The sequence below is a fragment of the Dama dama genome, chromosome 6, assembly GCF_033118175.1.
Source record: "Dama dama isolate Ldn47 chromosome 6, ASM3311817v1, whole genome shotgun sequence".
Classification (NCBI taxonomy): Eukaryota; Metazoa; Chordata; class Mammalia; order Artiodactyla; family Cervidae; genus Dama; species Dama dama.
Genome location: NC_083686.1, coordinates 47,730,419 through 47,750,002, shown reverse-complemented (window position 1 = coordinate 47,750,002; position 19,584 = coordinate 47,730,419). Strand labels below are relative to the sequence as shown.

At 37.2% G+C, this 19,584-nt stretch overlaps 1 protein-coding gene across 6 annotated transcripts in view; it reads right to left on the bottom strand.

The window, feature by feature from the left end:
* Positions 1-19,584, bottom strand: part of FRYL (FRY like transcription coactivator) — a 300,909-nt gene that overhangs the window by 206,697 nt on the left and 74,628 nt on the right. For all 6 annotated transcript variants that reach the window (XM_061146006.1, XM_061146005.1, XM_061146004.1 and 3 more), the window contains one exon: positions 9,441-9,612. The gene's annotated coding sequence lies outside the window, so the exon portion shown is untranslated. The remainder of the gene's footprint in view (positions 1-9,440; positions 9,613-19,584) is intronic.

Here is a 19,584-nt window from a genome sequence, read left to right as displayed (position 1 = left end):
GGCCCCATCAAGCCTGGGGAAGAACGGATACATGCACATGTATGGCTGAGTCCCTTTGCCATCCACCTGAAACTATCACAACATTGTTAATCAGCTATACTCCAATACAAAATAAAAAGCTTAATTAAAAAATTGATTAATTAAAGAAAAAAGAAGATGGCCCCATGGACAATTAGTCAGAAAGATTCCTAAGGTAAAAGCAAAGGTACATTTAGATATGCTACATAGTCAGAAGTTTTTTGGCTACTCCTCACTGCCATGGAAATTGTGTATTTGTGTTCTAAGCACCCTAGTAAATCTTAAGAATCCTCTGATACTATCATATAAACAATTTTTGCCAAACCAGCATAAAGAGTGTAAGGATTATCCAATATTCACTGAATTGTAAAGATTGTTTCAAAAGGCAAGTCAGATCTTACTATTTCTAAATGAGGTCACTCCCTGAAGGTTCAATACAAGATATTTATAAACTTGTACTTGACACTTACCTCTTTTACAAGAAATTTCAGTGAGGGATCTAGCACATGGAATGCTCACTTTACCGTCTGAGCCACCAGGGAAGCCCCTAATCTCCTACAGTTCAACAAATATCTATTGAGTTCCTACCAGTTACAAAAATGAAATATACACAATTCGCTACACTCCAAATAAATACAAAAATAATTCTAATATTTACACAGGCTATGATGAATCTTAGAACTGGAATATCAACAAAAGTTAAAAGCCAACCTGACTGAGAGGATTTAAGAAGTATTAGGGGATATAAATGGAGACTTCAAGAGAAGGAAAAAAACAAGAGAGAGGGGGAAGTAGGGTTCAAGAGGCAGAGATATCATGACAAGGATGAAGATGAGTTAAAAAAAAAAAGAGGTAGAAAAATACCAGTCTTGATCTCCTAAAGAGAAGTAAAGGAGCAGAACTTAAAGCTTATAGAAAATGATAAAGTCTTCAATTTCAGGTGGGCTTTCATTTGTCTGCAATGAGGGAATGTGTTAGGTTTCACAGACGACACAGAAACAAAACCAATGGGATAAAAATAGATATATAAGAGGATATTTATTGTAACTGGCTTTCCTGGTGGCTCAGATGGCAAAGAATCTGCCTACAAAGCAAAAAGACCTGGGTTTGATCCCTGGGTCAGGAAGATCCCCTGGAGAAGGAACGGCAACCCACTCCAGCATTCTTGCCTGGAGAATTCCATGGACAGAGGAGCCTGGTGGGCTATAGTCCGTGAGGTCGCAAAGAGTTGGACACAACTGAGCGACTAACATATACACACACACAGTTACAGTGGCTGAGAAGTCCCATGATATGCCATTTGCAAGCTGGAGACCCAGGAAAACAGTGACAAAATTCAGTATGAGTCTGAAGACCTCAGACACAGAGGAGCTAATGGTAAAACTCTCCGACTGAGGCCAGAAGGGGTTGGGGCTGGGGGGTGAAGGTGATGTGCGTGCGGCATGCTCAATCATGCCTGACTCTTTGATACTCCATGGACTGTAGCCTGCCAGGCTCTGCTGTCTGCAGGATTTTCCAGGCAAAATTACTGGAGTGGGCTGCCATTTCCTCCTTCAGAGGATCTTCCCAACCCAGGACTGAACCCACATTTCCTGCGTCTCCTGCATTGGCAGGGGGATTCTTTAGCACTGAGCCACCTGGAAAGCCAGGGGATGATGTGCTGCTGGTATAAGTCCCAGAATCCAAAAGCCCAAGAACTCAAACGTCTGAGGACAGGAGAAGATGGAAGCCCCAAGGAGACAGAACAAATTCACCCTTCCTCTGCGCCTTTTGATTCTATTTGGATCCTCAATGATTAGATGACACCCACCCACACTGGTGAGGGAGGATCATCTTTAGTCTACTGATTTAAACGCTAATCTCCTCTGGAAACACGCTCACAGATACACCCAGAAATAATGTTTAACCAGCTCTCTGGGCATCCTTCAGCTCTGTCAAGTAGACACATAAAATTAACAATCCCAGGAAACCACCACGAGTTTTCAAGAAAGAAAGTGATATGAACAGACTTTGAATTTCTAAAAGTTCACTTTTGAAGCAGACTGGATGGTGAACAGAAACTAAAACAGAGTGGGACCAATTTGTATAAAAACCTATTAGGCCAGTCAAGAGATGATTTTTTTGAACTAGGACAGAATGAACAAAGCACCAAAGGAATAGAACTAAAAGAATTTCACAGAAGAATGAATGGGATACCACCACTTCTCAATTACCACCACAGCCTCCTAACCAGGCTCCTAACCAACCTCTGCATGCACTCCAACCTCATTTTACAAAGAAAACAGATCACATCTCATAGCTCTCTACCTCTTCTGCCTACATGCCAGCCAAATGGATCATTTCATTTCCTAAAATTTAGTTCAACTTCTCTTGTGCCTCAGGATCACTCCACATGCTGTTTCCTATACCTGGAACTCCAATTTTTTTCACCAGGTGAACCCTAAGAAGCCTTCAAATCCCAGTTTAAAAGTCACTTCCTCGGGTTTCCCTGGCGGCCCAGTGGTTAAGAATCTGCCTTGCAACGCAGGGGACACGGGTTCAATCCCTGGTCTGGGAAAATCCCACACACCTCGGAGCAGCAGAGCTGGTGTACCACAATTACTGAAGCCAGAATTCTAAAGCCTGCAAGTCACAGCTACGGAGCCCACACTGCAACTACTAAAGCCCATACACCTAGAGTCCAAAACAAGAGAGGCCACCGCAATGAGAAGCCCGCACATGGAAACCGGAGAGTAGCCCCTACTCATCACAACTAGATAAAGCCCGCATACAGCAACAAAGACCCACCAAAGCCAAGAAATAAAATAAATAAGTCTTTTTTTAAAAGTGTCATTGTCTCCAAAAGACTATTCCTAAACTCTCCAATCTAATCATGTGTCCCACCCTTAACTTCTTTCTTGAAATACATACTACCTGCTTACACATGGGTTTGTGTTTACTAGCTATTCCCCCATCAGACTGTTCCCTGAAAGCTAGGACTGTAATTACTTAATGTCTAGTCCAGTACCCGGCACTTGGTGGGTACTCAACAAATACTTGCTGAATTAACAATAAGCAAATCACAGAAGATTACTTCAAGTTCCCAAGTAGGAAAACAGTAATGCCATTACCTAACAAAGGGAACAGGAACATCAGGTTTGTGGATAAAGTCGAACTCTATCTGAGGTATGCTGAATTTGACGAAATCATGGAATAGGTTTGAGCTACAGAAGTGGAGGCACTAAATACTGAATTGTTTAGCCAGAAGAAAAAATGTAACATTAATGGAAAAGGATGAGAAGCAAAACAAAGCAAACTAAAGGCAGAATATAGAAAAGCGGAATAGAGAATATCTCTACTTAAGTGGTAGGAAGAAGAAACAAATGGACAAAACGTGGATATTCCTAAGATGTAAAGAGCTTGTAAAACAGAAAACACAAACCTATAGAAAAAGAGCTAAAGAAATGGGCAGTTAACAAAAAAAGAAATGCAAATGCTTCTCACCCATATAAAAAAGATACTCAGCCTAATGTGTCCAAGATAAACATGCTATGTTATATCTAAAAGAATCCACAGTTGATGTAAATGGTTCAGAGATGTGTAAAAATAAAGCTGTAAATTATAAAAAAGATATTCAATCTGACTCATAATGAGAGATGAAATTAACACTATGAGATTGCAAAAAAAAATTCTGACTATATATTCTATTGATAAGGTTTTTTATATATATACACAAAGAGGCACTCTCGTACTTTACTGATGGGTACACAAAGAGATTTCATTCTTATGAGGATAAATATGTCAATATCCATAAAATTGTGTACTCATTTTCCCTTTGACCCTGCAATTTCACATCCAGGAATCTGTCCCAAATATACAGTTGGCAAAAACATAAAAAGATATATATGGATAATAAAGTTATCAACTGCAGTGCTATTGCAAAAAATTAGAAACAACTCAGATGCCCATCAACTGAAAATTGGTTAAATAAGCTATGTCTTCTTTATTCATGCAATGAGATATTATGTAGCTATAAAAAGGAATTAATAATTTATTACTAATGAGTAGTCTCCAGAATATATTAAGTGAAAAAAGCAAGGCATATATTATCATTTGTCTAAAGAGTAGTATTTTTAAAAAAGCAGAATGGAAGAATAAACTTAGGTTTTTAGCATAGAACTACTTAGAGAAAAGGGTAGAGAAAACAGACAGAAGTTAGACTCCTTTCAATAAGCCTTGTTTTATGGGGATGACTCTGGAGGCATGAAACTATTATATATGATTATAACACCAAATTACATTTTATAAGTTATTAAATATCAAAATATTTAAAATAAAATAACTTAGACATATACTCTGTTGGTGGCATAACTATACACTTAAAAATGATTAAAATTGATATTTTATGTTATGTATATTTTACCACAACAATTTAAAAAATAAGTAAAAAAAATGCAGCATATATGTTGGGTTGTCATCCAAAGAACAGGTTACTAAAAAGGCCCACTAAAAGGGAAACTCCTTCCTCCCTTGCTCTGAACTAACAACCAGCTGCCATGGTGTTGACCACCCCATGGAGAGGCACAGGCACTAGTCTCCAGCCAACAGCCAGAAAGGACCTGAGACCTACCAATGATGACCTAAGTGTGCCTGAAGCACCTCCAGAAGGCTCCTTTGTGGCCCCTCCAACCGAGCCCAGGGATATATGCGCCCCAGCTAACCACCCTGACTGTCATATGAGAGACCCTAAGCTAGAGGTACCCAGTTAAACTGTACCCCACAAAAGCTGACTCACAGCAACTGTGAGATAAATACCATTTGCTGGGTTATGCCACTAACCTTTGGGATGATTTGTTACACAGCAATAGATAACTAACACACACAGGCCACGGAGTAAACATTCCTAGGAAAAGGAGCCCTAAGTCCAAAAATGAACTGCAAATTCCATTGCTGGACTACAGCCAAGAGAAAAAAGTACATATGCCAACCAAAGGCTGCACACAAGGGTGCTCATGGCAGCTTAATTCCTAACAGCCCCTAACCAGAAGCAACTCAAATATCTACCAACTAGAAAATGCATAAATAAATCATGGCATGTCACACAACAGAAAACTTACTATACAGAAATGGAAAAAAAAAAAAACTACTGTTTCATACAACAACACGGCTAAATCTCACAGAAATGAGGAAAGAACCTGACAAGACAAGATGCCTGTACGGCTACTCTGAGACTGTTACATGTATAATGAGGGTACTATAAATGAGTAATTATGAAATATTTTAATAAGATATTATTCTTAGTATTACTGAGAACTAGAATTCTCAGCTGAAAAATACATATATAAAATAAAAAAGATTAACAAAAAATCTGATAGTATTGAAACTGAATTGGAAATATCAGTATGAATTCATGAGGTACTCGGTCCTTAAAAAAAAAAAAAAAAATCTCTAGTTCTGAGCACTGAAAAGGCCTAGAAACAATGGTCAACCCACTAGCAATGAGAACCTCTAGAGCCCAAACTGTGGTCTTGAAATTCTATTCCCCAATAAAGGAATCAGGACTCCTTGGAGACACTGCGGACAGCAGGTGTGGGGATGAAATGTACGTGATGAGTTATACTAGATAATCAAGAAGCTATCAAAAATTACTAGTCATGTCAAAATAACTCAGTAAGCAACTTGAAGAGTCCCACTGGCCAAAGATTAAGTAATTTAAGCATTAACAATGATAATTACCATAGTGAATTTTTCAAAACTCCAATATGTTTAGAGTCTATAAGGAATCTAGAGGAAGGGGAGACCCTAATCAGTCACTGCTGGAGAAAGCAAATATAACCAAGGCACTATTTTGAAATAGGTAAGCTAAGGGAAACTGTCAACCTTTCCCCATACAAACTGCCCCACTATACAGCATTAACTCATCGGCATCACTCAACGGATATGAGTCTGAGCAAACTCCAGGATTCAGGTAATCCTGGCAAGCTGCGGTCCATGGGGTCGCAAAGAGTCAGACACAACTAAGCAAATGAACAACAATAACTACCACGTAACAAACAGTATACATGGGATAGCTTCTCTTTACAGACCATTTCACCTAATAAATGAACAGTAAAGTTGTAATATTAAAATATCACCAATTTGTAAACCTTAATGATTTAATAGATCTCAAGCAGGAAGCCTATTTTTGTAAATATAGTTTTACTGGAACACAGTCATGCCCATTCATTTACATTTTGTCAATTGCAGCTTCCTCATTAAAACAGCAGAATTTAGTAATTGCAGCAGAGGAGACCAGATGGGCCATAAGGCCTAAAATATACACTATCTGCCTCCTTACACAAAACGTAAGATCTGATCTATAGCATGGAGCACAAATGGCAACTAATCAGAAGAAAAAGACAGACACTTGCACAAAGACAAAGACTTGCTAGAAGAATCTGAACTGGAGTCTAAGCAACTATCTAGACGCAACTACCAATTAACATGAAATACAAAGGTCAGATGAGTATGCTTCATCACTCCACAGGAATATAATCAGGAATAGCCACATCCACAAGACAAAGACCAATTTGTTCAACAAATAAATTTTAAGGACAAAAACAGAGGGGAGGATGAAACCTTAAGAGAAAAATCAACCAACTGCAATGGGGAAAGGGCTTATCTGGACCCTGAACCTATCCAGCCAACTGCTTTTACAGGACTTCCCTGGCAATCCAGGGGCTAGGACTCCATGTTTCAACTGCAGGGGGTACAAATTTCATCCCTGCAAGGGGAGCTAAGATCCTGCATGCCATGAGGTCCAGCCAATAAATAAATAAATAAAATGTGTGAGAATTACAATTAACATTAACTGGATATTTGACTATATTGGAATTGCTTTTTTAAAGTTAACAATGGTATAATGGTATCAACGGTAAAAATACAAATAAATTTTATGATGCCTAGAATTTTCTTTAAAATAGTATAGGAATGGGAGGGAAGTTGGTGAGAGACAAGACAATTTGGCCATGACAAGATAATTACTGAACCTGAGTAATGAATACAAGGGGATTCATTACACTAGTCTGTTAACTTTTATATGTCTTAAATTTTCCATAATAAAAATTATAATAAGATATAACACTTCCTCTTTAGGCACTGAAAAATTCTGAAGTAAAAAAGAATAGGTCCAGAAGTATGCTAGGTTGCCCAAAAGGCAACTTGACTGTGACAAGGTGCGGGGTCTTCTAAAGAAGGGTAAAAAGCCAAGCTTGGGAAGAATTAGTTTAGCGATAAAGTTAAATGACTGCGGAGTAGATCCAAACTTAGCTATGTGACCTTTTCCAACTGCATCAGGCAGCTATCTGGCAAATTAACTTAGGTTTGCAGCTTGGACAGGGTCTTCAGAATGTTAAAAAGGCAACAGAACATAAGATGCTGCTGTGAATATGATCACAAGGGTTGGGTTTTAATTAGAAAAGCAAGAAAACGCCAAGAAACAAGTCATAATAAAGGAAAAGAACAGATAGAGTGTTATGATCATGAGAGGAGACTCCAAGGCCTCAGAAGTGCAACTAACTGATGATGGGATCTAAGGCAAGAAGTGACAGGCTCTGAGACCTTGGGACTCCAGTCCTGGTGAGATAGCAATACTGGTTTCTAGTAGGTTTCAGCTACCCGCCAAGGTCACCCTTCTCCCAAGATCATTTTAGAAGATATCTGTATTTTTAAAAGGGTCCCAGGATTAGAATCACTCGTGTAAGATGCAGTGATCCTGGAAAATACAAAGGTGAAAACAATGGATACTAAGCAGGTCAAGGAAACATGATGAGTCACTAATAAGATACAAGAGACAGATAGGGAACAAATGAGGTAAGTGAAGAATTCTAACAGTCAAGACAACAGAAGGAAAAAAGAATAAAAGAAAGACATCACAATCCGAAGACAACGACTAATTGACGGTGGGACCTTATTCTAACCCCACAATTCAAAGAAAGTAGTCTAAAAATATCTCTATCAGATAGGTTAGGAAAGAAAAGGTATCCTCAAAAAAACAAGTATCTATCAATTTGTTCATTACAGACATAAAGTGTTGTGTGTATGAAAACACCAAAAAAAAAAGCCTTATAAATTATTTAGTTCATTCATTTCATAGATGAGGAAATCAAGGGCTATGAAGACTAACTAACTTGCACTTAAGAACACTATGCAATTAATTATTAGAATTAGAGCTAAAGAGTACCGCATTCTTCACTCAATCTCATCTAACTACATGATTTCTATTTGGAGACTTACCTCTTTAGAGTGCTAAATGTCATATATATTTTATTTATAAATAAAAATTTGGTAACTCTTTGTTGACTGACACTTAAAATGAGTTTTCAATAATTTTAATGGTTTCCCATGTCAGCAACTTGTTCTGCTCAATTTTATTCCTCTGCACCCCACCCCAAAACATGTGTTTTGAATAAATCTCAGAGATGTTCAAAAAACATACTGGTTAACTAGCACCTATGCTTCCAAAAAAAGGTTAAAAATATGAAAAGGGACACACAGTGCCATGCGATAAAAAGAAGAGCTGGCATACATACTTCTCTTATCAACTCCATAAACACGCACATAATTTACAGTTGTTAGGAAGAGAATGTTCTTGACCCAGTGGACTCAAAATACCTAGGTAGGTAGGAAAAGATAGTAACAGGAAGAACTACCTCAGCCTTATAATAAGAGAATATAGAGTACAGACCTAAAGTTGGAATCCGTGGCTCTAGCAAAATGAAAACAGAGCCAGTAACAAACCATAAAATACTAACACAATTCACTTACCATGCAAGTTCTAATTCGGAGTGAAATTACTCTTTTATTTTCACAGCTTTTTTACTGCTAACATTTTTATCATTCCATAAAACAATTTTCTTCCCAAATGAAACTAGTTTTAGTAAACCCAGTTTTGCAAGCTCATTTACTGTAATAACCACTAAAAATGGTAGTCACCTGTAGCAGTAAATATAAATTTAGATCATTATTTAAAAAACACTTGTAGTAAAAATCTCTAATTATGAAATAAATATAAACTATGATCTTGTGACATCAGTAAGCACCTCTTGTACCTCATTCAAAATGAAAATGAAATAATAAAATATCAATAGATAATACAGAGCATATAAAAGTGCACACACAAAAAGGTGTTTACATATTTTTGTATTCTTCATAAATATTGCATATTTTTTATACTGTAACCAGATTATAATATGGAAAAATGTTCTGAAGTCTCCAAAAATTAGGTATTACTGTTATTCTCAGATATGATTTTGAAAATTACCACACATACACAAAAGAATAGGTGCTTACCCATGTGTAAAAAGAGAATATGGCACAAAAAAGGGGAAGGTAATTTAAATGAAAGCTGTTTTACAAATCCCTGTTATTCCTTTGTAAAAGCACAACACATACATACCACTTACCACTTAGAAAAGGCTGCTGAGGCACAGAGTTTGTAGAAAAGACAGCAAACACAGGAAGGATCCATCTAGAAGCTTTTCAATCTGGAGCTTGTACTTTATAGGCACACAAGCGGGCACACTGGTGCAGAACAGTGCTTCACCATGCACAAAGCAGAATGTGGAATGTTACCGGCTGAAAGACAAAGAAAAAAAGAGAAGAGAAACATGGTAGGTTATTAGTTACTAATAACAGTCATGTTTAAAACAATAGTTGTAACACTTTAGCAGGTTTCATATAACTGTATCATTACTGAACTTAGTTTTTAGAACTTGAGAATTTAGCCAAGAAGAACGTACTTACTAAAAAATCTCAACTATATAGGGAAAGAATCTGTCTAGAGAGAAAAAACAAGAAAATGAGTATTTGTCATTGAAAGGTTCTAAGTTAAATCTTTCATCACCGGTAACATTTTTTTCAAGTACATTTGTGAATTTCCTCACCATCTAAGCAAAATTACCTGTTTCTTGATGATACAAGGCGCATCATCTTAACAGTCCTTCCATACATAGTACTTGAGCATAAATACATTATGGGGCAATGACGCTATAGACCTTTTCAAAAGGTACCCTAAGGCTCTCCAAGAAATGAGCCTTCTCTATTGCTAGTGGAAGTATCAATATCTACAATATCAAGAATGCACTTATTCTTTGACCCAACAACCCTCTTTCTGGTACATTTTCCTACAGATACAGTTGCACACTAACAAAATAAAGTGTACAGCAAGATTATTGTGGGATAATCTGTAAAAGTGAAACACTGAAAACAATCTAAGAGGATTGGTAAAATCACCTATGATGCATCCACTGTAAGGAATATGATGCAAGTAGTAAAATGATTAAGGAAGCACTCTATGTATTTCCATGGAAACGTCACCAGAGTATGTACATATATGTTGTTATAGTCTGTGTTTTTAACAAGGGGAGGGAAAAAGGGAAGAAAGAATATCTATTTTTATTGATTAAATTTTACTAAAAAGTACTGTAAAGATCCATAAGAGGTTGCTTAAAAAAAGAGGCAGGAGGCAGGAGGGTCAAGGGGATTGGTTACCAATAAAGGACCATAAGGAAACAGGGATAGAAATTAAGATTTCGAAGTGTCACTCTGACTTCCAAAACATGTAAATGTTCAAACAAAATAAAATTTAAAACAAGTTCCTCAAATAAGCTAATTGTTACTCTTTCATCCTTTTTTTTATAAAAACACAAGCTGTTACATGATCAGTATAACAAGGCTACTTTCCTGGCATGTGCGTGCATGCTAAGTGCGTGCTAAGTCGCTCCAGGGGTGTCTGATTCTTTGCAACCCCATGGACTGTAGCTGGCCAGTCTCCTCTGTCCATGGGATTCTCCAAGCAAGAATACTAGAGTGGGTTGCCAGGGAATCTTCCCAACCCAGGGATTGAACCTGCATCTATCTCCTGTGGCTTGCGCCCTGTAGGCAGCTTCTTTACCATTGAGCCACCAGGCAAGCCCTGGAATGGTGAATGGCAAATTATTTCCTTGTCTTTCAGAGAAACTCTTCTCTTTCCTACTGGGAGTAATTCCACATATATTCAGTGCCTACTATCTACAGGCAATACATGTATCAGTGAACAAATCTGAAAGATGCTTCCATAAAATTCACTGTCACCCATTTACTCGTGGCTAGTGAAGGTACACTAAGAAAGGAGTAAGTACACATTTGCTAGAGGAAATGTAAATTTGACAACCACTCTGAAAAGTAAATCTGCCAATATGTAACAAGAATCTTTAATACGTTCATAGTTGTTGACCCAGTATCTATATTCCTACAAACGCAAAATGCAGAGAGAATTTCATATACAAATTTTTTTACACTATTTATAAGGAAAACATTATTTTAAAAGAAATTTTACATTATTTATAAAGAAAAATTCTAAGGAATATAAATGCCTGAAATAGAAAAAATAGTTGGCTAAATTACGGTTTATTCAGCAAATGGAACATTATGCTACAGTTAACCTGGAAGTAATTTCTAGTTAAACATGTTAGATTAACCACAAATATTTATCCCTACTCCATGTCTGGCTCCTCTGAAATAACTGTAAAATTTGAAAAAGTAATAAGAAATAAGAAGACAAAAGAGTGGGATGCATGAGACAAGTGCTCGGGTCTGGTGCACCGGGAAGACCCAGAGGAATCGGGTGGAGAGGGAGGTGGGAGGGGGGATCGGGATGGGGAATATATGTAAATCTATGGCTGATTCATATCAATGTATGACAAAACCCACTGAAATGTTGTGAAGTAATTAGCCTCCAACTAATAAAAAATAAATAAATAAATAAAAATAAAAATTCACATTTCCATGTAAGCAAAAAAAAAAAAAAAAGAAGACAAAAGAGAGACAGGACAGAATAGACATTCTTCAATAGGATACAATTAAAATACAATTTCAAAATAAAGGGGGGAGAATGATGTTAAACAACAATTTAAAAAATGGCAGGACTCAAAATTATATATAATTTTATCCATTTTTTAAAATTACATTGAAACAGAGATAAATAACCTACTCAATATTATTTCTAAATAGTGATTTAAAATAAATAATGTTTTATCTTTTATGCTTTTCTGTATTTTCCTAAATATCTACAAAGGGCATTTATTACTCTTATAGTTAGAAAAACACAATCATTTTAAAACATATATATAACAAGCAGGATGGCCATAATCAGAATGAAGATAATAAGTGTCGGCAAGTGTACGGCTAGAACCCTCCTCACACACTGCTGGCAGGAATATAAAATAGTACAGCCACTTTGGAAAACAGTCTGGCAGTTCCTCAAAAATAAAATATGACCTAACCATTCCACTCCCAGGTATACAGCAAGAAAAATTAAAACATACATCCATGCAAAAATATGTGTACAAATGTTCACAATAGCATTATCTGTGACAACCCTATACTACAGAAACTGTCATTATAGCATTATTTGTATTACAGTCAAAAGGCAGAAACAACAGAAATGTCACCAACTGATGAACGGATAAATAAAACGTGGTGTATCCGTCCAGTGGAGTGTGCCATAAAAAATACTGGCACATGCTACAGCATAGATGAATCTGAAACAAAATGGCTAAGTGAAAGAAGCCAGTCACAAAAGGTTACACATTACATTATTCCATTTATATGAACAGACAAATCTATCAATATATAGAGGAAAGACAGATTAGTGGTTGACTCTGGACAGGGAGGAGATGGGGAGGTAATGGATATAGGATTTCTTCTAGGGGATGATGAAAATATTCTAAAATCAACTGTGGTTGTGGCTGCACAATTCTGTCAATATACAAAAACCTCAAATTGTACATTATAAACTGGTGACTTGCATGGTATGTGAATTATTATCTCAATAAAGCTATTATATTAAAAAATATATATACACAGTCTAATCACTTCTTCACCACTCAACAATATTTCACATATTATTCCTTATCACCTTGCAATACTATATAACAGGGAAAGCATCAGATTCAAAATAAAACCAGATTCTCATCAGTCCTAAAACCACTGATAAACCATAACTCCCAAGTTTCCATTTCCTTTTGTGGGGAATGAGGAGTCCTCTCTGGTACACCACCTCATTTTTCGTCCAACAACTGAAGCGCATGCCTACCAAGAGTAGGTTATCTTGTATTTGTCCAAAATTCGCCTTTGCCAATTGCATTTACTATAGTTATATATCTTAGTTAAATATTATATCAAAAATATGAGTGCAAAAAGAAAATGCTTTGTCTCTGAAACTTAAGCCAAACAATTTGAAAAAGGCAAGTCACTTTTAAAATATCCTAAAAAAAAAAAATAAATAAAATATCCTAAAGAGAAGGCCTCAGCTCTACATCAAAAGACTGATGATAAAAAAAAAAAAAAAAAAGACTGATGATACATGAGCATTTATACACTTAACTATAAAACATGTAAGGCATCTATCTTCCCTATGATTCTTCATCCCTATGTAACCATCTTTATGTAACCATCGCTATGTCACCATCCCAACTACTAGTTGATTATACAATCAATATTGTATAAAAGAGACTCTACTGCGTGTAATTTATTTGTATAAAAGACTATCAGCAGTACACTATTATTACTAGTGTTCTATCTCACACTCTAGAGGTTGAAACTTTTCTATCCTTCAAGTCTCAGGACCACCACAGTCCTGTACTCTCTACAGATCTCTTCATCTCTCAAACTGAAAGATGCCCAATGTAAACTTATCAAATTCAGTTCAAGGCTGCTAATGTCCCTCTTCCTGTGCTCTTGGGCCCTCTGAGCTCTCCTTTTTTAAAGCCAAACCTACATCTGACCTGTATATTCAGATGACCATTAAGGGGAAAAAAAAAATCTTACAATAATGCACCACAGACTTCTCTTTATTTCCTCTTACTACAATCTGAGCCTCTACTTCAAGTCTCAACTCGTCAAGTCAGCCCTTCACCCTCTGACCCCAACCACTGCGATACTAAAAGTCCTTCTGTCAAAAGGACTCTACAAGGCTTCTCACCTCCCCTCTCTCACTATTCTGATGCACCTCAGATACTGCTCCCAAGTGCATCTTTCAAATTCTATGACTCTGATCACAAAGCTCCCTGACTCAGTAATTCAGTGGTACTCCCAATGCCTACAGAATAAAGTCCAGAAATCCCTTAGCCGCACAGTCGAGGTCCTAATGGAAGAGAACAAACCGCTAGCCCATCTCCCTAATGCTCTATAGAACTCTGCTCTGTGCAAACACAACCCATTCCTTCCTACACCCAGATCTTCCTTCCATCTGGAATGCCCTCCCTTTGTTTCTATGCATTAAATTCCTCTAAAGTCATTTTTAAAGTAGAAAATCACTTTTTAAATCACAAGCTTGGGTTTCTCAACCATAAGACCTTCAAGGACTTTTTATAAGGATATAAATGTTAGAAGTATTATAAGTGCTACTACATGTAAATTTAGAAAAATAGCCAACATATAGCAGAAAACATTGTTACTGTTATCCATTCAACATAATGAGGGCTCAATACATATTTTTTAATTGACATGCAAAACAAAGAACTTTTTTCCAACCATACTATAAACTTTGCTCTCAAAGCAACAGTTTAAGATCTGATATCCCTGGAACTTAAGATGATGAAAATTTCTGATAATCAAAACTTTTCAGTTTCTGGGAATCTCACACAGATTTATGATGTATGAACAGCAACCCACTATTTCACGATTTAGTCAAGAACAACTTGACTTAGAATCACTTCACCATATACCTAAGTCATGCGGCTGTACATCTTACACACTGCTAACATCAGTTATACCCAAATAAAATGCAAAGAAGAAACTTTAACTAATAGCCACCAAAAATGGGCGTGAGGGCAAGCCTGATCAACACAAAGTAGTTCTATCATTTACTTTTTTAAAAAGTAAGATACACATAACATATAATTTCCCATCTTAACCATTTTAAGCGCACAGCTCTGTGGCACCAAGAACCTTCCCACAGTTATACAGAGACCAACACCATCCATCTCCAGAGATCTTCCCATCTTTCAGAACTGAAACTCTGCATTCACTGGACAACCACTCCTCTTCCACTCCCTTCTCCCAGGCCCTGGCAACAAGCTGTGAATTTGACTACTCTAGGTATCTTATTTAAGTGGAATCATATAGTATTTGTCCTTTTGTCACTGGCTTATTTCACTAAACATGAGGCCTCTTTGAGGTTCATTTGTGCTATCATTTACTTTTTCAACAAAACTCCAAAACCACATAAAGGACATGGTTTAAACATATTCTAGTTTAAACTCTTAGTTTTACCATGCTCTATATTATATGGCACTAGACTGCAGATTTGGCTGACTCAAATTACAGAAAGAGGGGGAAAGTAGAATAACACTTACTCAACAATCTGGTATGATACCAGGCATCAAACTAGGTGCATGTCACACACAACGAAATCCATGCAACTCTTAACAGATAGGTTATTATTATTCTCAGTTGGTAAATGATAAAAAGGTGATTCATAGGACCTCCCATGTAACTGCCCTATTGCCATTTTGTTTTATCATTGCATAACTATCTGACATACAAACATACGTACATACATTTTATTTCCTTATGCGCAACTTATATGTAGGCAAAAAATAAATTGAGAATCACATTTATGCAACAAAGTTATATATATAATACAATGCAGCTCAGAATCTGAACATTAAACCTCTAGGTTTTCTGAGATGCTTGTCCATAGGTACATTTCTTAGATACTCAGAAGTTGGGAGACTTTATTATTGCCAAAGATATAAGTTTTTTTTGTTTTTGTTTTTGTTTTTTTAATAGGTATGGGAGGTGCGGGGTATTAGAGGACAGAAGTAGGGAGTAAAATTCCAAGTAAAAAATCCAAGGGTCCAAGAAGGCTGGTCTCCAGTAAGCCCATATCTGCTATTATAACATCCTCATCTTCTATAAATTTTGTTTTTTTAAATCAAACTTCACCGGAGGACTTTTCTATCAAGCAAGAATTTACAAGAGGAGAGACACTATGTTGTGATGGATGGTCTAGTTACCCTTGAATATACTGTCACTATAATATTAACCATATTTACATTATACTACAGATTTCCTTTTTCTGTTTCAGAGTGAAAAATATTACCACCACCCTATACTACTACATTTTCTCCCTTAAAATTGGTTAAAATTTTTCAGTACATTTCAAGAAATTAAGAACTAGACGCCTAACTTCTAAATTTCATCAACTGTATTTTTTCATAATCTAAGTGAAAATATCTTCACAATAAGAAGAATTTTAAATGTTCTTTAGAGAAATCAAAAAACATTAAGGGCTCCCACTAAATAAATTCCCATTTGCAACAAAAGTCTACGTTTCCCATTAGTTAACTGTTTTCAAAAAATAATTTCTTTTCATCACAGTTTGAAAAATGTTACTTACAAAAGGAGTACTGTATTCACAAAATAATTTTATCTTCACTGATGTAACAAGAAGGCAGTGGTTTCCTTTCTGCGGTAAACAATGGGCCTTGGGAAACATGTTCTCTGGTAAATGTCTTTCACATATTTTTAAATACACAATTGGTTCCACTTCCTAATAATCACCATTTACCAGAAATGTAAAAGATAGAAATCTATCAACATACACAATAAGACTAAGCAAGCCAAAAAAGAGGAAAGCAAAAGAAAATTACAAAGGTTCCCTGAAGAGGGTGGGGTTGAGAAAACTTCTAACCCAACCCCAACCAGCTGCGGATTGCTTTTTAGAATGGAGGATATCAACGCAAGGTGACAAAAACCTCACATCTTCTCTCTCCATTCCTAAGGGATCATGCCCATCAGTATCAAACATACCATAATGATCACTCACCCTAAATTTAGAGAATGAAAGGGGGTAGCCCTCCTTGACCACGAAACTTTCCCTGTCAGTATGGCCCTGTTAATCTGCTCCCATTTATAAGTAACATCTTCCAGACAACTCTAAGTCAGTATTTCAGGATCTCACAATTCCATTCCCTCCCCTCTTCCATGCACAGGACTGCTACCAGTGTCACTGATGACCTCTACCCCTCATGAAATCCAACAAGTTGTGTCAACCCTATTTTCAAAATGCTGGATGTTTTAAATCTGACCACTTCTTTCCCACCCACTGCAACCACCTAATCAGAGCCATCATCCTTTCTGGCCCAAACAATTCAAGGAGCCTCTTAACTGGTACCCATGAATCTGCTCACCCCTTAATTCTCCACGTAGTCGCTAGAGTGATTTTTTTTTTTGGCGGCACCAACCATGGAGTTTGCAGGATCTCAGTTCCCCAACCAGGGACTGAACCTGGACCAAGCAGTGAAAGCATCGAATCCTAACCACTAGACCACCAAGGAGCTCCCAAAGTGATCTTTTTAGGCTATAAATTTATTCGCTCCACTTGTGCTCAAAAATTCTCCACTTGTTTTCCATCAAATGTAGAAAATATCTGTGGTCTCCCTAAAGTTTCCTTTCCTCTGTGCTAGCTACACCAGCTCTCCTGCTATTCCTCAAGTTCCAGAAGCTTACTCCCACATCAGAGCCTGTGTACTTGCTAATCCCTCTGCCGGGCAAGTGCCTTCCTTTGAGTATGCCTTGTTCCTGCCCTTCTTCAGAAGGCTGCAAATGTCCCCTCCCGCAAAGACGCCATCCCCACCCCCCGATCTGAATAACCCACACCTGTGTGTGTGTGTGCTTAGTCGCTCAACTGTGTCTGACTCTTTGAGACTCTGCACTGTAGCCCGCCAGGCTTCTCTGTCCATGGGATTTCCCAGGTAAGAATACTGGAGCAGGTTGTCATTTCCTCCTCCAGGGGATCTTCCCAGCCCAGGGATCGAACCTGAGTCTCCTGTGTCTGCTGTGCTGCAGGTGGGTTCTCTACCTGCTGAGCCACTGGGAAGCCCAACCAACACTCATCACACTAAACAGACTTAATTTCTCTTCATAGAGCCTATCATCTACTATCTGTTTAATGCTTGCCTACCCAACTAAAAAGGAAGTTTCAGGAGGGCAGAGGCTATCATTTGTAATCCCCAGTATCATCATCTCCTAGCTCACAGGTATACAATAAAAATTTACTAAATAAATGATGGCAAATATATGATACGCACTAACAAAAACAAAAACCAATCTATAGACTTTCAAACATTTTATTGAAAAAGTGAATATTAACCACTTTACAAGGTTCTCTTTTACAACCTTTAGAGGAGACAAGGGAAGCAGAGAATGAGAGGAGAAAAGAAGTGAACTTTCTTGTCTTCAGCACATAAATCAAATAATTTGCATACTCTACCTTATATACATTTTCGGATGGAACCTAATGTCTCCAGAAAATAACAAGTTTTAAACTGTTTCTTCTCTTCTTGTTAAATACCTGAATCAACCTGCATCCAAACAATCAGCTTAAAAGGAGGAACAATACTTAGAGGATAACCTAGGAATACATATTTGAATACATATTTCCACTAATCTCTAAGATAATTTAGTCAACATAAAAAGGAAAACTTCAGCAAGAGACTGGAAATTAAAAAGGGGTATTGCCCCCACCCCTGAAATTTTGAGCTTCCACAAAGATACTTTAAGAAAAATGGGAAAGGAGAAGCAATGTGTCATCGATGGGCTGTATCCTCAGAGCTAGCTTACAAGTCTGCTCCACTGAGGCACACGCCAGAGGCCAACGCTCATTCCCTCCCACCACCAGACTCACTGGGCTAGACACCAACTGCAACCTCCAACAGACTCTGACTACCTTTTGAGAGAAGAAGACAGAATAAAATCTCACACCAGGCTGCGAGCCTGTACTATTTATCAACACAGAATAGGGTGTACACAGAGCAATCACCATTCTGAAGAAGAGAATTGGCAGATATAGAACTGATCAAAATGTTCTGACAAAGATAATGATCTTGGCAGAATTCCAAACAAAGAGGTAAGAAGTGAAGCCATTTGATTTTCTAAGATATTCACTGTTTTGGGGGAATGGAGTGGCAGTCAAGCAGCCATTCCACATAGGTATATCTACAATCAGGGTTAGGGACTTGAGGAGACTCCTCTCAAAAAACAACAAAACATTCCATAAGAATAATAAAGATACAAGGGATATTAACAATACCTACTTCCCCTTTCCTTCTAGGCTTTCCTTCTCCCTCTTGAAGTCGGGCATGGTCATGTGATTTATGTTGGCCAATGAAATGTGAGTAGAATTGATAAATAAACTTCCAATGGAAGTATTTAACTGCTGACACTAAGTTCCAAACCTCTCTTTCCCACTGTCTCTATAATTATAGAGGCAGCTACTGATATGAAAGTACAATGCCAAATCTGTAGAGAGAAGATACTTGCCCAAAATGCATGGACTTGAATGAGAAATTCTTGCATTTTTAGCACAAATAATTTGAAGATTGTTTTCACTGCAGCATAAGCTAACTTAACTTGATTATTTTAAAATTCTAATAAAATTAATTAAAATTCAGCGAATCCAGAAAATCAGACAAGGGAAAATATTTCAGAGACAGAAAAACATACACACACGACAGCATAATGAGAAACAGTTTATAACCGTCCATAGAAATAGAGGATTTT